This window comes from Macaca nemestrina, chromosome 10 (assembly GCF_043159975.1).
Source record: "Macaca nemestrina isolate mMacNem1 chromosome 10, mMacNem.hap1, whole genome shotgun sequence".
NCBI lineage: Eukaryota > Metazoa > Chordata > Mammalia > Primates > Cercopithecidae > Macaca > Macaca nemestrina.
In genome coordinates this window covers 45,899,328-45,920,181 of record NC_092134.1, presented here as the reverse complement: position 1 = coordinate 45,920,181, position 20,854 = coordinate 45,899,328, and the positions used below count along the sequence as shown (strand labels likewise).

The 20,854-nt window shown below is 35.4% G+C and overlaps 1 long non-coding RNA gene across 5 annotated transcripts in view; it reads right to left on the bottom strand.

Moving 5' to 3' along the window:
• LOC105483778 (uncharacterized) overlaps positions 1 to 20,854 on the bottom strand; it is a 203,235-nt gene that overhangs the window by 126,420 nt on the left and 55,961 nt on the right. Inside the window, exon 7 of one of the 5 annotated variants that reach the window (XR_011608534.1) lies at positions 16,179 to 16,542. The exons of 3 other annotated variants lie outside the window; for them this stretch is intronic. This is a non-coding gene — a long non-coding RNA (uncharacterized lncRNA). Of the gene's footprint in view, positions 1 to 16,178; positions 16,543 to 18,228; positions 19,156 to 20,854 lie in introns of those variants that run through there. One more of the 5 variants, XR_988580.2, reaches the window with a different exon arrangement.

The window sequence follows — 20,854 nt, the reverse complement described above, 5'->3', positions numbered from 1 at the left end:
TGAGTGTATAATAAATAAATAAATAGTCTCTCAATTAGCTGGTGCTATCTGTTAATCTTTATAGGCTGCCAATAACTTCTCCCAACTAAGTGTCTATATGTTCAAACACAGTTTTTCTCTGCCTCTCTTTCCTCTCTCATAGAAAGCCAGTCTACAGATTCTTCACCTGCATTTAATGCTCCACTGTAGCATTTGGCTGGCATAGACAATAGGCTTTGCTGACTTCTTACAATGGGCCCTCAGGCCTGCCCTCTGGCAATAAAACTCCTCACAGATTCCTTGAACTAAGATTTCTTTCCAACAAAGTCCTTTCAAAACCTGCTATGCAGGAAGGTCAGGTTATTCCCACCATCAAGTAGAAGAGAAGTTTTCGCCCAAGAGTGTTCCTCTTGCCACATCTGTTAGAGGAAGTTTCCACTTTCAGATTTCTTCGAAAGTGAGACCTGAGTCACTGCACTCCAAAACCCAGGGTCCTGTGTCATGTTCTACCAAGAAATCTCTCAAGCTCCTGCTCCACAATCAGTCAGAGGAGAACATTTCAGAACCTTCCATTTCTCTGAGGAGTATCCTTGGGGTCTGATTTCTTTAATTGTGGTCTAGAGAAGGAAAAGAATGTCCCTAGTGCTTTCTGTTCTTACAAATTTTCCCCTCAAATCCTCATTCCTAATAAATAGACTTTGGATTTCTCTTTTGGAGGATATTGGGTGACAATCCCCGGGCCAGTTTAGACAAACTTAATCCTATGTAAGTGTGTGTAGCTACTCTTTATAAGAAGGTTTTATAATCCATTATTTTTAGCTTTCAGGCAGAAGCCCAGAATCCTGAGACTACAGGGAAGACCCTACCCTTCATCCTATTATACATACATAGAAATTTAAATAATACTAACACATGACAATTTATCAGAGGCGTCATTTCTATTATGACCCATGTTCCCCATTTCCACACTCTTCACTCTTCCACACTCAATTATAGTAACCTGGTAGGTGTCTTTCAATATGTTTTCCTGTAATTATATACATTATACATATCTATTATTTGTCATTGCTCATTAAAAATTATAAGGTCATATTATCTACACATACTTGCATCTTGGCTACTTCAGTTCAGAACACACTGTGGAATTCTCTTCCTATCAGCAGGGTAGGGAATGAATTCTTTCTTTAGTGGCTACATGATGCTATATTCAACCAGGTATCAGGTGAAGGATGTAACCCTTTTTCTTTTACTAAATGCTTTAGCAAGCATTTACTGATGTGATATTTTTATGTGATTGATTATCAAACGTGTCTAGGTCAATTTTAAATTTATGTCTTCAATTTATACATAAAAATACATGCAACCACATGAAATGTATGAAAATATTTTTTCAAGAATCACTACCACTGGATATATTTAACCTTTTAAAAACATTTTTGTGCTATTCGTCTTCATATTAATTTCCATTTTGGGGGCTACTTGTGATATTGACATTTATTGTTAATTTAGATATGATATTACAAATTTTCTGTTTATATCTTTTGCCATTTCTACTTCAGATAGCTCCCTTGTTAATTTCTAAAAAAAAAAATCTCTTCTATTACAGATATGTAGCCTTCTTGGACATTCTCTGTTCAACTGTTTTTTAAAGTTTTTATTATTAAAATTTAAAAACATAAATTTAGACTAGTATAATGGATATCTATAGTTTTTAAAATTATTACCATTTACCTATATTTGTTTCAGATGGTAGATTGCATTATTTGTTGCAATTATTTATCCCTTCCTATAGAAAAAGTCATGTAACTTTAGAGTTTCTTCACCAAGACAATATATGTTTCTGTTCCACCTAATTTGGCACAGAAGTGACTTTGCTAGCATGAGACAGAAAGAGATGGAGCACCAGTTCTGTGGTCCATAAGCTAGCCTGCAGGTGTCAAGAGAAGGATGAGGACTATAAAGAACAAAGCTGCCCCAACCAATCCACAAAAGTACAGTGAGAAGCAGAGATTTTTCCCATGACCAGGCATGCTTTGCTTTGATCAGCCAAACATAACTGTTTCACAGACTCTTAGACTGTAATAAATGATAGCGGTTTTAAACTCCCCACTTTGGGGGACGTGTTATTAAATAATTGCCAAATGGCTCAATTGGTCTGTTATTTTTTATGTATATCATGTACGACATTTCACTGCTTCAATCTTACTGCATAACTACAATACAATTGATTCCATAGTGTCATCTAAAAGAGATAAAAAAATGATTTTCTCACTAGAGAAAAAGCATTTGATAAAAGTCAACACAGGCATACCTCATTTTATTACACTATGCTTTATTGACCTTTGCCAATATTGAGTTTTATTACAAATTGAAGGTTTGTGGCAATCCTAATTGAGCAAGCCTATCAGCACCATTTTTTTCCAGTAGCATGTGCTCAATATCTGTCTCTGTGTCACATTTTGGTAATTCTTGTGATATTTCAAATTTTATTATTATTATTATATCTATTATGGTGATCTGTGGACAGTGATCTTTGATGTCACTATTGCAATTGTTTTGGGGCACCACAAACTACATCCAGAGAAGATGGTGAACTTAATAATGTTGTGTGTGTTCTGACTGCCTTACCAACAAGTCATTTCCCCATTTCCTGATTTCCCTATTTCCTAGTAGAGAACAATACTGAAATTAAGGCAAGCAATAACCCTACAATGACCTGTAAGTCTTCAAGTGAAAGGAAGAGTCACATCTCTCTCACTGTGAATCAAAAGATAGAAATGATTAAGTTTAGTAAAAAAGGTATGTCAAAAGCTGAGATAGGTCAAAAGCTAGGCTGCTTGGATCAAACAGCCAAGTCGTTAATGCAAAGGAAATGTTGTTGAAGAAATCTAAAAGTGCTACTCCAGTGAACACAGAAATGATAAGAAAGCAAAACCATTGTATTGTTGACATGGAGAAAGTTGTAACGGTCTGGATAAAAGATCAAATCAGTCACAACATTCCCTTAACCGAAAGCCTAATCCAGAGCAACACCTTAACTCTCTTCAATTCTGTGATGGCTGAGAGAGATGAGGAAGCTACAGAAGAAAAGTTTGAAGCTAGCAGAAGTTGGTTCTTATGGTTTAGAGAAAAAAGCTATCTCTATAACACAAAAGTACAAAGTGAAGCAGCAAGTGCTAATACAGAAGCTGCAGCAAGTCATCCAGAAGATCTAGATAAGATAACTGATGAAAGGAGCTATACTAAACAACAGATTTTCAGTGAATATGAAACAGTCTCATATCAGAAGAAGATACCCTCTAGGACTTTCATAGCAGAGAGAAGTGAATGTTTGGCTTCAATGGTTTAAACAGGCTACTCTAGCAAGAGCTAGGTGATAACGCAGCTGGTGACTTAAGTTGAAGCCAATGCTCATTTACCATTATGAAAATCCTGGGGCTCTTAAGAATTATTCTAAATTTACTTTGACTGTGCTCTACAAATGGAACAACAAAGCCTGGATGACAGTCCATGAGATTATAACATGATTTATGGAATATTTTAGGCCCATTGTTGAGATCTACTACTCAGGAAAAGACAAAAAAAAAAAAAAAAAAAAAAAAAGATTCCTTTAAAATCTTACCGCTCATTGACAATGCACCTGGTCACACAAGTGATCTGACGAAGATGCAAAAAGAGATTAATGTTTTCATGCCTGGTTATACAACATCCATTCTGTAGCCCATGGATCAAGGAGTAATTTTGACTTAAAATCTTATTGTTTAAGAAAGACATTTCCATAAGGCTATGGCAGCCATAGATAGTGACTCCTCTAATAGAACTGAAGAAAGTAAATTGAAAACTTCTGGAAAGTATTCACCATTCTAAATGCCATTAGAAAAATTCATGATTCATTTGAGGATGTCAAAATATATATTTTAACAGGAGATTAGAAGGAAGAAGTTTATGTTAACCCTTACAGATTACTATGAGGAACTTAAGACTTCAGTGGAGGAAGTAACTGCAGATGTGGTAGAAAAAAACAAGAGAAATAGAATTAGAAGTGTATTCTGAAGATATGACTGAATGACTGCAATCTCATAATAAAACTTGAATGAATGAGGATTTACTTGTTATGACCGATCCAAGAAAGTGGTTTATTGAGATGGAATTTGTTTCTGAAGAAGATAATGTAAACATTGTTGAAATGTCAACAAAAAATTTAGAATCTTACAGAAACCTAGTCGATAAAGAAGCAGTAAGGTTTGAAAGGATTGACCCCAATTTTGAAAAAAGTTCTAGGGGGTAAAATGCTAAATAGCATTGCATGTTACAGAGGAATATTTTGGGAAAGGAAGAGTCAATTGATGCAGAAAACTCCGTTGTTGTCTTATTTTCAGAAATTTGCACAACTATAACCTTCAGCAACCCCCACCCTGTTCAATTAGTAGCCATCAACATTACGGTAAGACCCAACTCAACCAAACACACACATACCACACACACACACACACGCACACGCACACGCACATGCACACAACATTCACTGAAGGCTCAGATGATTGCCATCATGTTTTAGCAATTAAGTATTTCTTAGTTAAGGCTGATGCTATCATGTTTTATCAATGAAGTATTTTTTAATTTTAGTTTTCAGAACTAAAACTTGTAAGAACTGTGACAATATGTACGTTGTTTTTTATACATAATACTATTGCACACTTAGCAGACTACAGTATAGTGCAACCATGAATTACATGCAGCAGAAAATCAAAAAGTTCATGTAACTTTCTTTATGGGGTTATTCCCTTTATTGCAATAGTCTGGAGCAGAATCCACAATATCTCTGAGGCTTGTCTGTAGTTTTTTATGACAAACTCTCAGCAAACTGGAAATGGAAGAGAACTTCCTTAAACTCATTAAGGTCATCTTTGATAAACCTACAGCTAGCATCACAGCTAATGATAAAACATTGCCTTTTCTCTAAAGCTGGGAATAAGACAAGAACATGCACTGTCAGAACCTTTTCTCATTGTGGCATGATGAATGGCAACAGCATATCATCTAAGTGATCGTAATAAAAATGCTCTCTAGATCTCATAAATTATCTAGCAACACTGAAACAGACATTTAGGTACAATCTTTGGTTATTTTACTTAGAACCTCTTGGAAGGGAACCTAACTATAAATATTTATAATGATCTTTCTTAGCTCAGTACAGAATGAGAAATAGAGTATTGTTGTTTGTATTATAATATCCATATATTCATATGAATATATTTATTTATTAAGGGAAACAAGTCCAATATCTTCTAAAGCCAGATGCTTCTTGGCTTCAGAAATATAGCTTTGGGAAAAAAATATAATCCTTGGTATTAATAGATTATTTTATTTGTAGTTGACAGTTTGTTTCTTCTTCCCCAGAATTCAGTCCCTTTCTGCTGTGTGTGTGTGTGTGTGTGTGTGTGTGTGTGTGTGTGTGTGTGCAGAGCGTAGGGGGTGGGGGTTAGTTAAAAAATGGGAATGGATGTGTATCACATAAAAAGTTATTACAATAATTCAGATATGAGTTGATAAATGCCTGTACTAGACCTCATGGGATGGACTCATGATATTTTACAGACATAATAGACAGGACTGGTGAGTAATTGGATATGGGAGTTGCAGCAGAGTATAGAGTCAACAGAGATGATGTTTCAGATTGCAATGTGAATATATATGTGACTCACTCAATTAAAAACTTTTGCATCAACTTCTGGTAATTGCCAACAGAGTTCCTAATGATTGTTTAAGGAAATGGGAGTTTAAAACAAGAGCTAGATTCAATCCTAGATTCAGTTAGTGCACCAGTTTACATAAGAGTAAGGCAGCTACCTCCCACAAGAAAGAAACAGAAAGAAACTAGTATTTTGTTTTAAAAGGTATGTACTTATTCCACATATTTAGCTGGTTACACTTATTATTCTTCTAGTTAAAGACAGTGGTGTTTTTAAACCCTAAAGATTAATGAAGAATCAAACCATAGTCTACAGAAACTAAATTGAGGGAAAAAAATTCCTTTAAGAAACAACTTTCAGTAAAAGATTAAGAACTTTCTTTATAAAGCTTGAAATACTTCACAATAAAAATATAGATGGCAATATACTTATTTATAACTGAGTACTAAAATAATTCTTCTTTCGAAGGAAACTACAATGTTTCAGACCAATGAATCACACTGATAATGTAAACTTTATCCTCAACTGGTAACGGAAGTAATACAGAGAACCAGAAAAGTTTTAGAAGGGTCACGTTTTGTGTGGATCTACACTGGAAGAAGCTTTACAAGAGCAAAATAGAAAGGACTTTGAAAATAAGTTCTAAAGGCTAAAGTTATTTGATGTTAGATATTCAGGTACAGGTCCTGAGGAGTCAATAGACTTGCATGTAAAGAAAGTCACGGTTCCTTCAGAGCTTCAGGAAAAGCTGAAGAATAAACAGCAGACTCTCTTTCCAGACAAAGGAAGTAATCACGTTTGGTCACTCGCTTTGTGTTTCAAAGGTTTTGCCAGCTAAGCGAAAAGAAGCATTCATGTGTTAGTGGGTGCTGAGCACCAGCTTACTGCTTTTTTAACATTTCGTTGGCTTGTCCTGTTTAGGTACTTCTATTTAGATGCTACAAGAAATAGGGTGTGAAAAGAATGACATATTTTGTCTTCCTTTCGGTAGAAAAGTACTTTACTGAAAACTCCGAAACACCTTTCTATAATTACTACCGAAACAGAGACCTGAATAGCTGGCTCAGAATGAGGGCATGAATAAGGCCTGGAGTGAAGTGGAGAAGGGGGTACAGAACATGTGTACAAGGACAACCTTTCATGTGGCAATCGTGAGCTTCAGTTCTCTGCTGCTTTTTGCAAAGTGACTCTTATAGTGTGCTGAAATAGAAAAGGACAGAGAGTTCCATTTGTGTGTGTGTGTGTGTGTGTGTTTTGAGATGGAGTCTCGCTCTGTCACCCAGGCTGAAGTGCAACGGCACCATCTCGGCTCACTGCAGCCTCCGCCTCCTGGGTTCAAGCAATTCTCCTGCCTCAGCCTCCCAAGTAGCTGGGATTACAGGCATGTGCCACCATGCCTAGCTAATTTTTGTAGTTTTAGTAGAGATGGGGTTTCACTATGTTGGCCAGCCTGTTCTCGGCCTCCAGACCTCAGGTGATCCACCTGCCTCGGCCTCCCAAAGTGCTAGGATTATTGTAACAAGCACAAGAAAGCCTAAGTGCTGCTGGCCATGGAGCATGAAAGCATCCATAAATGGTTGTCCTTCACTAAGTGGTATTTTCTGATATTTAAAGAGATGCTCTACCTCCCTCAGACTTAACTGAACTTAATCACAGATATGAATTATTAAAATCCATGATAATCTCGGGCCCTTAGAATGGATGAATAAGGGAAATTAAATGACTGAACACCAGAAGCTATTCTCAGGAAAGGTAGCCATTTCTCCTCATTTTTAATTTTCAAAATAGTCATTTCAGTATATCATCAGGTGATCAGAACATGGCAGCGAAGAATCTTGGCTAGCATAGGACGATAATTGTTTTGTCTATATTTTGGGGGATGGAAAAGGATGAAAGGAGGAAGTGCTGTGATTCATTTTAAGACTGAATAGATATGTGCTCAATAATGTCATTGTGAGTTTGCCTCTTTTTCTCTGTTATTGTTGTTACTATTTCTATTATTCATATTATTACTATTTTCTGTGCTTTTCTTCTGTTGGCTTTCAAGCAAGAGCCCTAGTAGGTTAAGGCTTATGTTGTACCTTTAATTTATAATTTCAGAAGGGAAATAATATCCTAAGGTGGTTAAGAGAAAGCAACTTAAAGCAGTATTGTTTAGAACACTAGCCCTGCAACTTTCTAGTCATATAACCTTGGGCAAACAACTTGATACATTATGAACCTCAGTTTTTATCTATAAAATGAAGATAATAAGAATATCAATGATTGTAAAATCATGAAAATTAGAGCATTTCTTTCCCAGAAACCACTTGGAATAGGTTTTGGCATATAAAAAACATTCCATTAATGTTACATAAAATATTTTAATTTGAGAGTAACCAGTTTCTCTCACAATGCCAATATTATAAAGGCTCTGACCAGCTCTTTTTGAACCATGTACTCAGCTGTGAACCAGTCTCTGTTTGCAGAGTGGTCAGTGCACAGGGTGGGAAATACACGGCCTCATCTCTGACAAAGTCACTGGAATCACATGAAACGGGGAGGGAATAATGCCCAGAATCAGAAAGAGAGAGAGAGAGAGAGAAAAAGTAGATGTACTCTAGCTGTTGATTGTTTGTATTAATACCGTCTCAGAAATGAAGGTGAATTTCAGTTTTCAAATATAGGTAATCAGGCACTAATGAAGGCAAAGAGAAGGGAAGCAAAATAGGAGTTGATATCTTTCTAGCTAGATCTTTCTATTCCTCTACTTCCAGTACTCTTCCGTTTTACTCCACTGTATTTTTCTCCCAATAACCTGTCTACTGGCAAGCATCCCAGGACCATGCTGTGGCTTTAATATGTGGGCACTGACATGCATGTGTCTTTCAAAAATATGGCTGTGTGCTTTCACAACAATATTCTAAAAGTCATAATAACTTGGCATAAATCATAAGAAATTAACAGTATTAAAGCCACTGGCCATTTTGGTAGGATCATCTGTGAATCTAGTAAAAAGAAAATCATACTATCAGTTTTACTTCTTTCAGAAAAAACACTGGTTGAATAAATGAATTATTTAATTTTAAAGTGGTATAGTCAAAACTGGATGGACCACCACAGATACAGAAAACAATATCCTTATATTTTTTATCTTTCATAGGAAGCAGGTTTATTCATTTCTGAGTAGCAAGTCAAAAAGTATGTCATTACTTTAGTCCAATTATTCTGTCCATTATGGCCTAACCATAAACTATTTAAAGATATATTGGCACATGAGATCATGGTACAGTAAAACCAGGAAATCTTCACTATAAAAGAAATGGCATGCAAACCTAGCTAAGCAGACCTAACAGTATTTTTGCCCTTTAGGGATGTGTTCAGCTCGTCTTCCTTGTTTTTAATGCACTCAAAGGCTCAGCTTGATACATGCTCAGAACAAATTGCATAACACTTCAAGACTGGCACTTCCAAAGTTCATCCACTCTGTAGTTGCTTGACATTAGAAAAGGGCAACTTTTGAAAAAGGAATAAAATAGATTTTCTTACTCTGTTGGTCATGTCTCAAAAGAGCTGAATGGATTTTTGAAACAACTTTTAAAATAATTCATCATTCAACATTCACTATTTCAACATTGACACTATTAAGATTAACAAGCATCAAATTATTTTTTTCTGAAAGAGCTAAATATTTCAAGATTTTAAATAATATTAAAAAATAAGTTATATGAGGATAATTTTATCTCTTTAATTCAAAAAAACATATCATTCAAAACCTATATCTTTTACTAATAAATATTTTCTGAATAAGTTATCAATTTAATGAATGAGTAAAAATAATTCTATTATATGTGAACATTCCATGCTAGTGAAATGCCTAGGCAGATAATCCTCAAATTATTAATTCATGACAAATCTTACTTGTGGCATTGAGTCAATTATACTCAATTTATTAATGTATTACATCAACAATAGGCAAGAAACATTCAAGTGAATTTATAACACTCCATCTTCTTGCAGATATATCCCGTAGGTTTATCTCTGATGTGTTTGTCAGCACTACTTCAGTTTGAAGCGTACACTAACCTACTTCGAACCAGCTTTGTGAGAGAGTAGGATTTATTTTAAAATGTAGATGTGACTTCTGGGAATCTACATTGCTTCTAACACCAGGTCGTCTGACGCAGGGGTTAAAATACTGTGTCAGGACTTTATTTCTCCCTTAATCTCTCATGTCTCCTTTTGTCAGCTTTCTCTTTTTCTGCATGTATATTTTCAGCTTTTTAAAAGAAGATGTTTCTGAGATATTTTTCTATGTATTAGTCTGTTTTCACATCGCTATAAGGAACTGCCCAAGACTGGGTAATTTAGAAAGGAAAGAGGTTTCATTGACTCACAGTTCATCATAGCAGGGGAGGCTTCAGGAAACTTACAATCATGGCAGAAGGCAAAGGGGAAGCAAGGGACATCCTTCACAAGGTAGCAGGAACGAGACTGAATAAAGGAGGAACTACCAAACACTTATAAAACCATCAGATCTCGTGAGAACTCAGTCACTATCATGAGAACAGCATAGGGGAAACTGCCCCCGTGATTCAATTACTTTTACCTGGTCTTTTCCTTGACACCTGTGGGTTATGGGGATTACAATTCAAGGTGAGATTTTGGGTGGGGACACAGCCAAACCATATCAATCTACAAGTTAAATATCAGGGTATATTCTGATTGTGTGGTTATATTCCCAGCCCTGATCAACCACTAAATCAAAGGTCTGGGATACAACTGGCCCACATCTTGAGTTACGTGCTTACTCAGTAAGCAGCGGAATAATCACTGAAATTGACAGGAATACTGAGATGAGGGTAAGGTAGTTCCATATTGAAAAGGTTGGAACGTTGGTGACACAAATAGTTTCAGTTATCTGCTCCCCGCTATTTGCACACTGTTTGCAGTGCAGTATGATTTCATAGCTGTTGCTATTAAGAGTGGAGACTCTTTTCCTAATCTTTGAATCTGGGGTAGCTTTGTGATTTGCTATCACCAATGCTTCTGCTCTTTATTAAGCCCTGAAACTACCATGGGAATAAGCACTAGCTAGGCTGCTGAAGGATGAGAGAGAGCACATCTATTGACCTCTCCAAGGCAAGTCCATCTTAGATCAGCCACAGCCCAGAAAACTGTCAAATTAATTGCAGATGCATGAATAAGCCCAGCTGAGATTAGTCAACCTAACCCATCCAGAGTAATCTAATCTACTCAAATCAGCACACCTGTGGACTTGTGATCACTAATAAACACGCAAAGGTTTAAACCAAAACCTTAGTTAAAAGGGTTATTGGGATAGTTTGCAGTTAGTTTATTTCACTAAAACAAAATACGATAAAGCATTTTGGACAAATACATTGCACTTATCCCATAAGCTTGTTGCTGAGACCCAGTCTACATCATCATTTTATCTCATACTATGCACATTTTCTTGACAGGGTCTGTAAGCTCAATCAGGATAGACCTGTACCAAGAAATGGTAGAAAAGGAGGAAGTGAAAATAAGCTAAATGGACAGGTGAGAAGGGAAGGACTAAATAAATTAGTTAAGAAATATTTATTGGGTACTTGGTGCTGTGCACTGTTTTAACACTAGGGATATAATAGTGAAGACAATGAATCAAGTAGTTACTTTCTATGAAACATTAATTTTAATGTTGTGAGGCTTACATGATATTAAACATAATAAGACATAAAAATATGATATGTTCATGCTATGACTAAAAATAAAGCAGAAAAATGGTCTGGGAATATTTTATGTAGGGTATCCAAGAAAGGCCTCTCAATATTGCATTTGAGCAGAGACCTGACATACATATGGAAATGAGCAAAGATGATAACTCTAAGAAGAATATTCCAGGCAGAGAGAACAGCAAATGCAAAACCCTAAGATAATGGTATGCTTGAATCATTCAAGGAACACTAAAAAGTCAGTAAGACTACAGCAGAGTTAGCAAATGGAATAGAGATAGGAAATGACTCAAAAGAAGTGGCAAGGACTCAGAACACACAGGACCTTATAAGGTCGCGGTAAGAATTTTGGGGAAAAAAGTAGATATTGGCTCAAAAGAAATATTCAGTTACTATAAATAAATGGTTTTCCATTGTTGATTGAAACTATCCCTGCAAGAATTTTAAATGTTTTCCTTCAATGAATAGATAAATAGCAATATCCAGTGGAATACTTTCAAGCTCCCTGTAATGGATATTATGAAAAACAATATTCATTAAAAATGGAAGTGCTATTATTTCTATTAAATAGAATAGTCTCATTCCACAAGTCTTATTATAATTATTAATAAAAGATCAAAAGATTCAGCATTATATGAGAAAAGAGCAGACCTTGTGACTAGGATAAAATGTTTATGTTTAATAATGCTAAAAATAGAGATAAACAGTGCTACATGCTTTAAGATCAGCTGCCACTCAACCCACAGTTTAGAATCTTTTTTTTGTTTTGTTTTGTTTTTCTTTCTTTTTTTCTTTGAATTTTGAAGCAAGACAAAGTATGAAAGTAATGGATTAATAACGCAAGGTACACAAAGTCAACTCTGGGGTATTGAACACATACACCTCTACCTATCATCATGTGCCAGGTGAACACAGATTGATAGAATGAAAAGTCAAAAAAAAAATAGAAAGATTTTTATGAAACTAGAGCAGTGGAGTGAATAATGACTTGATACATAATGCTTGGGTTGGCTATAAGAAAATTTGCAATGAGTAGGAAGAAGCCAGAGAATAATTTCTTGCTATAATTTTCTCAAAAAGCTATCATGTTACTCATGGTCTTATTTAATATCTTCTAAATATAACTCTTGAGATCTTTCCAGAGAGTATCAGTCCTCCTAAAGCTGTCCCTGCCCTTTCTGAACTGCCATAATAAAGATTAGGCAGGAATTACAAAGAACTTTTTATGCACTAACTAGATCATGTTAAGAACAACTTTATGAGACTCTATTTTCCTGTTTAATAAAGTCATACACCCAGTAGCCATACTTTAATGGAGTGAGTCTATCATTTCTAGCTGATTAAATGTTGTGGTTTTAATTTTTAAATGAGCAGCAAGCCCCTTATTTTAAAAAAATTAAAAAGATTATTAGTATGAATGTTGTGGTAACTTACTGCTGAGTCTTACCATTTCTTACCCTGAAAAAAATAAAACTGAAATAACATAAAATTATTTTTATATAAATTATGAAACACAAAACTTAAAAATCATAGTTTTCTTTAAAGTGTTGTCCCCCCGCCCTCCCCCCGCCACCACACACACACACACACAAAACCAGACCAGTAGAGTCATGCAGGAATTTCTGTAAGAAGTTACACAGAAGCTGAGCTGCAGAACTGGAAGAACTAAGAACCCTAGCAATGGTGAATCTCAGACAACTCCAGGTAAAAAGTGCTCATAAAAAGTGAGTGCCCCCCCCGTTAGTAAAAAAAATAAAAAAATAAAAAAAATAAAAAAATAAAAAAACCTGTGAACATACCAGATTTGTTACCAGAGTAAAGGGAGAGAGAAAAGGTGGAAAAAATTTTACAGAATAGAAAGCTCTGAAAGAAGCAGCAAAAATCATCTTCCAAAAGCAAGGGAATCTTAATGTCCACTAGTTGCATTCATGGTGCGCAGCAGCTGATGAGGGAATCTGGGAGAACAGGCCAGGCAAGAAGAAGGCTACTTCACTTACTCAACGTTTAAGAGGCAAAAGAGGCAGGACAGAAGTACTACTTTTGAAGGAAACAGTAGTTCTTTGTGTCAGTTGAGGAACAAGCCTTTAAATACAAAGGCAAGATATCTTCCTCATTACTCTTATTTGTTCCCCCTTCCATCCCAGGCAGAAATCTCTTTAAAAAACTGGTCCATAAAATTAACATTCACCCAAATATGGGTGACCAAAAAGGAAGCAGGAAAATATTCAAATAAGGATTAGAAAAATGACAGAGAGCGACAAAAGTGTCCTACAAAAATATTCATTAAGTAGACACTACCATCGAACAGATACACATTGCAAACAGTCTGCCATGAATTAAAACATTTATTATAATGATGAACTCATTAGACAATGAAGGAAAATGTCAGGGCAGAAATTCATTCATGAAAGACATGGTCAGACAATCCATAAAAGTGAAAAGAGAACTGAAAAAACTTAGAAAAGAAATAGAAATTAAAATATGAATCCTTTAGAGAAACGAGAAAAAATTAAAGGTGCAATAAGGTAGAACAGTCTATCTTTAATTGCTCTATGAGACTTATTAAATTCTCATAGGTATTTGAGTCTGTATATGATCTTTCGTTTTTGTTTCCTTTCTTTTTTTTTTTTGGTCAGTTTGTCTATTTATGAAACAGTATCATGTGTTTTCATTACTGGCTTACTATATCAATAGTAAATCAGCTATTGTTCCCCGATTGAATCTCCTTTCAGTGTTCTCCATCTTTATTATTATTATATTTTATTATAATTGACATGCAGAAGATGTCTGTGTGTATATGTGTATGAGTGTTTCTGTTTGAAACACTTTTATCTATCCAGGTATACAAACAATCCATTTATGTTTTCTTCCAATATTTATGGCTTTATTTATTTTTTTGGCATTTGAGTAATTAATCCACTTGAAATTTACACTAATATATGGTGTGTAGTGTGGGCCAATCCATATGATATGTATTATCATTTCCAGATGAATCCCCAGTTTGAGAATTACTAAGTAAAGCTCTATGAAAACAAGCAATATTATACACTGCTGGTGACAGTACAAAATGATATAGCTCCTAAAGAGGAGTAATTTGGCAATGTTTATCAAAACTTACAAAGACATTTTCCTTTTGACCCAGCAATGTTATTTCTGTAATTTATCCTGAAGTTACTCATGCACAGGTGCAGAGTGACATGTATATAATAAATCTTTTCATTGTTGTAGTAGCAAGAGATTAGAAATCAGTAATTTATTCAATGATAAAGACTTTTGTAATTGAAACTAAAGTATATTAATTAAACTGTATCAATAAAAAAGATGAAGAAGCTTTCTATAGACATGGGAGAAATGATTGAATATGTGAAAAGTAAGACTATAAGGAGTATTGTGAAATAGAATGCTATCTTTTGTTTAAGAAACTGGTAAAATAAGCTGGCTGTGGTGACTCACGCCTGTAATTCCAGCACTTTGGGAGGCTGAGGTGGGTGGATCACCTGAGGTCAGGAGTTCAAAACCAGCCTGGCCAATATGATGAAAACCCATCTCTACTAAAAATACAAAAATTAGTCGGGCATGGTATTGGGAGCCTGTAATCCCAGCTACTTGGGAGGCTGAGGCAGGAGAATCGCTTGAATATGTGAGGGGGGGCGGGTTGCAGTGAGCTGAGATTGTGCCATTGCACTCCAGCCTGGGCAACAAGAGTGAAACTCCATCTCAAAAAAAAAAAAAAAAAAAAAAAAAAAAAGAAAAGAAAAAGAAACTGGTAAAATAAAAATTTATTCACATTTGTTTATATCTGGATAAAGAAAACTAAAAGATTAAGAAACTGAAAATATGGTTAATACTAGATAGTGAATGGAAGGGAAAGGAACAGAGGTGGGTGGGGAAGTGACTTTATAATTGTGGTAATATTTGAATAGTTTATTACCTATTTCAGAAAGTTGTCATGCTATTTTTAGATAGGGTCTTGCTGTGCTGCCCAGGCTGGAGTGCAGTAGTGCAACCATGGGTCACTGCAGCCTTGACCTCCCAAGGTCAGGTAATCTTCCCACTAAGTCTCCCAAATGGCTGAGGCTACCTACACAGACCACTATGAGTGGCTAATTTTTGTAGAGACAGGGTTTTGCTATGCTGCCCAGGCTGGTATCAAACTCAGGGCTGAAGGAATCCACCAGCCTCGGCCTCCCAAAGTGCTCGGATTTCAGGCATGAGCCACCAGTCCTGGCTTCTATAATGCACCTTTTTTTTTTTTTTTTTTTTTTTGAGACGGAGTCTTGCTCTGTCGCCCAGGCTGGAGTGCAGTGGCCGGATCTCAGCTCACTGAAAGCTCTGCCTCCCGGGTTTACGCCATTCTCCTGCCTCAGCCTCCCGTGTAGCTAGGACTACAGGCGCCCGCCACCTCACCCGGCTAATTTTTTGTATTTTTAGTAGAGACGGGGTTTCACCGTGTTAGCCAGGATGGTCTCAATCTCCTGACCTCGTGATCCGCCTGTCTCAGCCTCCCAAAGTGCTAGGATTACAGGCTTGAGCCACCGCGCCCGGCCTATAATGCACTTTTTAAGGGAAGGCTTTATTTTCCATTCTACCTCCCTATGGAAATATTAAATATGAATGACATAAGATATTTTCACATATAATGGTTATAAAAGAGTATGTCAAAGAGGGAATTTACAATATTCTTTATTGACTTATATGTTTGTTTTAGAACACATTAGTACTATGTTGAACTACATAGCCCTATAAAACTAGATAGTCCAGACCTAAATTATCTACCTGAGATTGTTGTCCAAATAAATGATCTGTTCATCATTAAGCTACCCACATGTTGGGAGACACTTCTCTGGGGGTGTTGAACATCCCTGCATGTCTGGCAAGCAGCAACGCGGACAGTCCTCTGTTCTAGATTAATTTTTTGAAGACGTTTGTATAACTAGCAGACTTGGAAGACAGAAATAATGGCTCACTCCGGAGCAAAGGGCAGTTTTGCTTACTGTCCAATAGAGTGTCTCCCTCTAAAGCAACAGGGGGGCTTGCTTGTAGACCACAGAAACGGGTGGGGGGGTTCTGAGTTTGTGGTTCCTCCCTGGTTATGCAACTCACTGCAGTTGTCGGCATCACTTTGTCTTTGTTTCACCATCCTGTGGGAATTGGGGCTACAGGACCATCACAAGAAAACAATCATACATCAGGTAGTACTATTGCAGTGAGTAATAAACTATTCTTTTGCTCTGCATCTGGAATCTGATGTTTGCAGCAAAACTTTGTAAAACTTCATCTGACTTTGTTTTTTAGCTTGCAAATAGCATAAAGTCTCAGATTCATCATGGTTTTTGACAACATTTAGACGTATATATCCAAATTTATGATAGATTCTTTAAGGCCATATAAAATAAGTTTATTTGCATTCTGAATCATTTATAATTATTAATTTAATCTTGTGATCAATAGATGTAGTCATGTTCATTTGTTCATATGTGTATTTCATAGAAAATGATGTAGAGAAATTGAGTATAGACTAGCCAAAATATTTTTTATCACTTAGAAGATGTATTTATGAAGGATACTGGATTCTAGACTACACTTGAAGTATTTTAGGAAGGGTTTTTTTAGATGTCTGTCTTGTGAATAGGAAATGATTCTTATTAAAATTAAAGCAGAAAGGCTAAATAAAATAAATAGAAATAACCTGGTTATCAGATCGCTAATTATACTTAGATCTATTGTAAGAAGCATCAATTAGCCTTTTGACCAAATTTGGTAATACAATGGTGGTATTTAACCAGCAATTGTTCTCAAAATAACAGAATAAAGATATGTTATAAAACGGAAAACAGAATGGTTCCATTTACATATGAGTGTTGCATAAATCTGGAAGAATGAAATTTCAATAATGTCCTCTGCCTGTTAATATATTATGTAATCTTAATTTGTTTCCTTATGACTTGTTATATTTTCTGATTTTAAAAAAAGAAGGTCATTTTATTTTAAAAGGTTTTGAACTATTACAAAATTAAATTGTTTATTTAATTCAAGTTTTTTTCTTTCTAAATTGATTTGTGAATATATGCAAAATGCATATAAAGCAATAATGTCATATGTCTACATTGTTTTTTATAATGGACTCTCTATAAATGTAAACTAAAATACAGCACAAAAGTAATTTGCATTCTCTCTATAACTTCCATAGTTGAAATATCAAAAATACAATTCATTAGCACTTTGATAAGAATAAGCTACTATAATGACCTAATGATTAAGGTATGCCTTCCTTCTTAAAATACATGTTCTGACAATTATTTTGTAGTTGCTTCAAATGCACTCAATTTATTAAGATAGAGCATGCAATTTCTAAACATTATGATATTCAACAATTTGTAATAATTTATTTTTTAAGTGTAGTTGAGTTTGCCTAAGTAGACTATCCTTCTTTCTCTCTTTAATGCTGCTATTTCAGAATTATATAGCTGGTTTTGTTAATTAATAATAATGTAAATTTTTGAAGAGGAAAATGGTTTAATGTATTTTTTTCTGACATCAAGGTCAAGGAGCAAAGGCATATTTTATGGGTTTGTTAAAGATATGCTTGTGAGATTCTTAACGAAGAATCAGCCTGGATTAGGAGAGTTAAAGAGAGGGATTCTTTTGTTCTATATTAAAATTGATCCGATAACCTACTGTCCTAATGCTCATTATCACCACTCATACAGATTTATTTTATTGAAGTGTGTAAGTAAGTAGTCAGTTCTTTTCGTAGTAAAGAGAAAAAAGAAATCATGGAACCAAGAGTTCTTCATTTCTTTTTTAATATGAAGTGATGTTTCTCAACCTTGGCACTATTAGCAATTTGGTCTACACAGTTTTTTGTTGTTGAGATGGAGGGAGAGGGGATCTTGCATGTTACAGGATGTTTAGCAGCATTCCTGGCCTCTATCCACTAGATGCCAATAGCTCTCCTTATCATGACAACCAAAAATATTTCCAGACATCATCAAAATTCCCCAGAAAGAAAAGTCATACCCTTTTGAACACCACTGACATAAAGAAATGTAATCACAATGTGCCTGATATAATAGTTATGCAAACTGGAAGAACTAGGAATGGGGTGTATTAGTTAACCAAGTGGTACGTTTTATTAAAGTGTTAGTCTTGTTCACACTGTTTGATATTGATAATTTCATCTTGGTAACACCCGTTCCTCAACTGCTTTTACTCTTGTAAGGAGATGGAAGCTTTTGCTGGTGTGTGAGAAGAGACTGTTATGCAGTAAAAGTGTGCTGAAATCATATTTGGCCAATAAATACATGTTCACATTCACAGAGAGTCAAAGATAAGAAGTTGTCAGTTGTGTATTTTCTGAAAACTCCCTTAAAAAACCTCAACAGGCCAATCCTGGACATTCCAGAAAAATAACGTAACCAAATGTCTTAGTTTATTTATGATAGTGACTTGTTTATGTCTATTACTCCTGTATAAGTATTAATAGCAATTCTTTTCACTCTCAAAAGGATCTTAGTTTGGATATCGTCATTTGAAAAAACATAGTCCTATGTCAGTCTTTAGTATACTACTTCTGACTTATTAATAGCTCCTGGCCTTCTACTTCTAGTTATCCCAGAAGGACATACTGGAACACCTTGCAGGTTACTACTGGGCAATTTGCCTGGTATTTAAAAACATGGATTCTTGCTTGAACCCGGGAGGCAGAGGTTGCAGTGAGATGAGATGGCGCCACTCCACTCCAGACTGGCAACAGAGTGAGACTCCATCTCAAATAAAATAAAATAAAATAAATAAATAAATAAATAAATAAATAAATAAATAAAAACATGGATTCTGAAGTCAGAAAACATAAGTTCAAATTCTAAATAACTCCATAAATTATTAGCTACGATATTTTGGGTCATAGTTTTTTCATCTTTAAAGTGGGGTTTTCAATAGCAATCGCTTACTCATAAGATAACATACATAAAACACTTATAATGTTCCTCGGTACAATACGATTTCATTTCTGGTTCATTACCTTGGTTCATTACCTGGTTCATTACTCTTTCCACATTTTGCATATTGAAAAAAGTTAAGGGAAACTATACATGTTTTTCTTTATAATTTGAAATTATAGAACCAACCTATTATACAGTTCTGATGTTTTCTATCTACTGTTTCAACAAAATCTGAATCATATTGTACATTGTGATTCATAAATGTTTTGCATTTTGTTTACTTTTGTTTATACACCTTCAATAATACATTTAGATGATAATTATGATAATTACATTACATGTATTATTTCTGGATAATTATGTTTGTCATTTACATAGTCAGTACTTGAGGAACTGAGTGCAGATAGATGTCTAAGACAGCCCCCGATGATCCCACTTCCTAAGAGTCACATCTATCTGTAATCCTTTCCTTCCCCTTGAAAATGGGAAGTGACTTGCTTCTAATATGGCAAAGGTGATGGACTATTACTTCTGTCATTAGGTTACTAAAAATTGTGGCCTTCATGTTGTCAGTAGACTCTGTGTATTGCTTTTTCAGGTAACACGCTTTGGTGGCACTAACTGCATGTTAGAGAGAATTGTGTGGCAAATAACTGAAGGCATCAGTCCAAAAACCCAAAGAACTAAATGGGGCCAAAAACCACATGAGCTTGGAAGTGGGTCCTTTCCCCATGAGCTCTGGAGATGACAAGACAGAGGACACCTTGATTGTAGTCTGTGAGAAAACCTAAAGCAGAGGACACAGCTAACTTGTGCTCAGATTCCTGACCAATACAAATTGTGAGACAAAGGTGTAATTTTTTAAGCCAAGTTTTTGATAATGTAATATGAAGCAATAGATAACTAATACAAAATAGATAACTGGATACATATGTCCACGAGCTATTCTGGCATAAAAGTACATTCAGTAACAAACTTGTTGCTACTCTCTGTGTTTCCTTTACTTCACTGACATCATCCTATCCTTTATCTTGCATATAAATATCTGTGTGAAATTTGTCAACAAATGTTGGTTGAAAATGAAGAGAAAGCAAAACAGAAGAACTAAAATCGGACTTTTTTAGGTGTTTGCTTTGTTTGGTTTTGAAATAGGAGATTGTTATTGTCTGCATGTTTATGTTCCTCCAAAATGTATATGTAGAAATTCTAAACCCCAAGGTGATGGTATTAAGAGGTGGGGATTTGTGGAAATGACTAGCTTCTAAGGGCAGGATATTAATGTGATTAGTGCACTAGGGCAGAGGCCCTAGAGAGAACCCCTGTCCCTTCCACCATGTGAAGATGAAGCAAGAAGCCACTGTCTATGAGCCAGAAAGCAGGCCCTCACCAGACTGAGTCTGCCTTGATCTTAAACTTCTCATTCTCCAGAACTGTAAAAAATAATTGTTATTTATAAGCTACCTACTTTGTGCTATTTTGTTGTAGCAGTCCAAATGGACTAAGACAGAGTGTCTATAAAACAGTA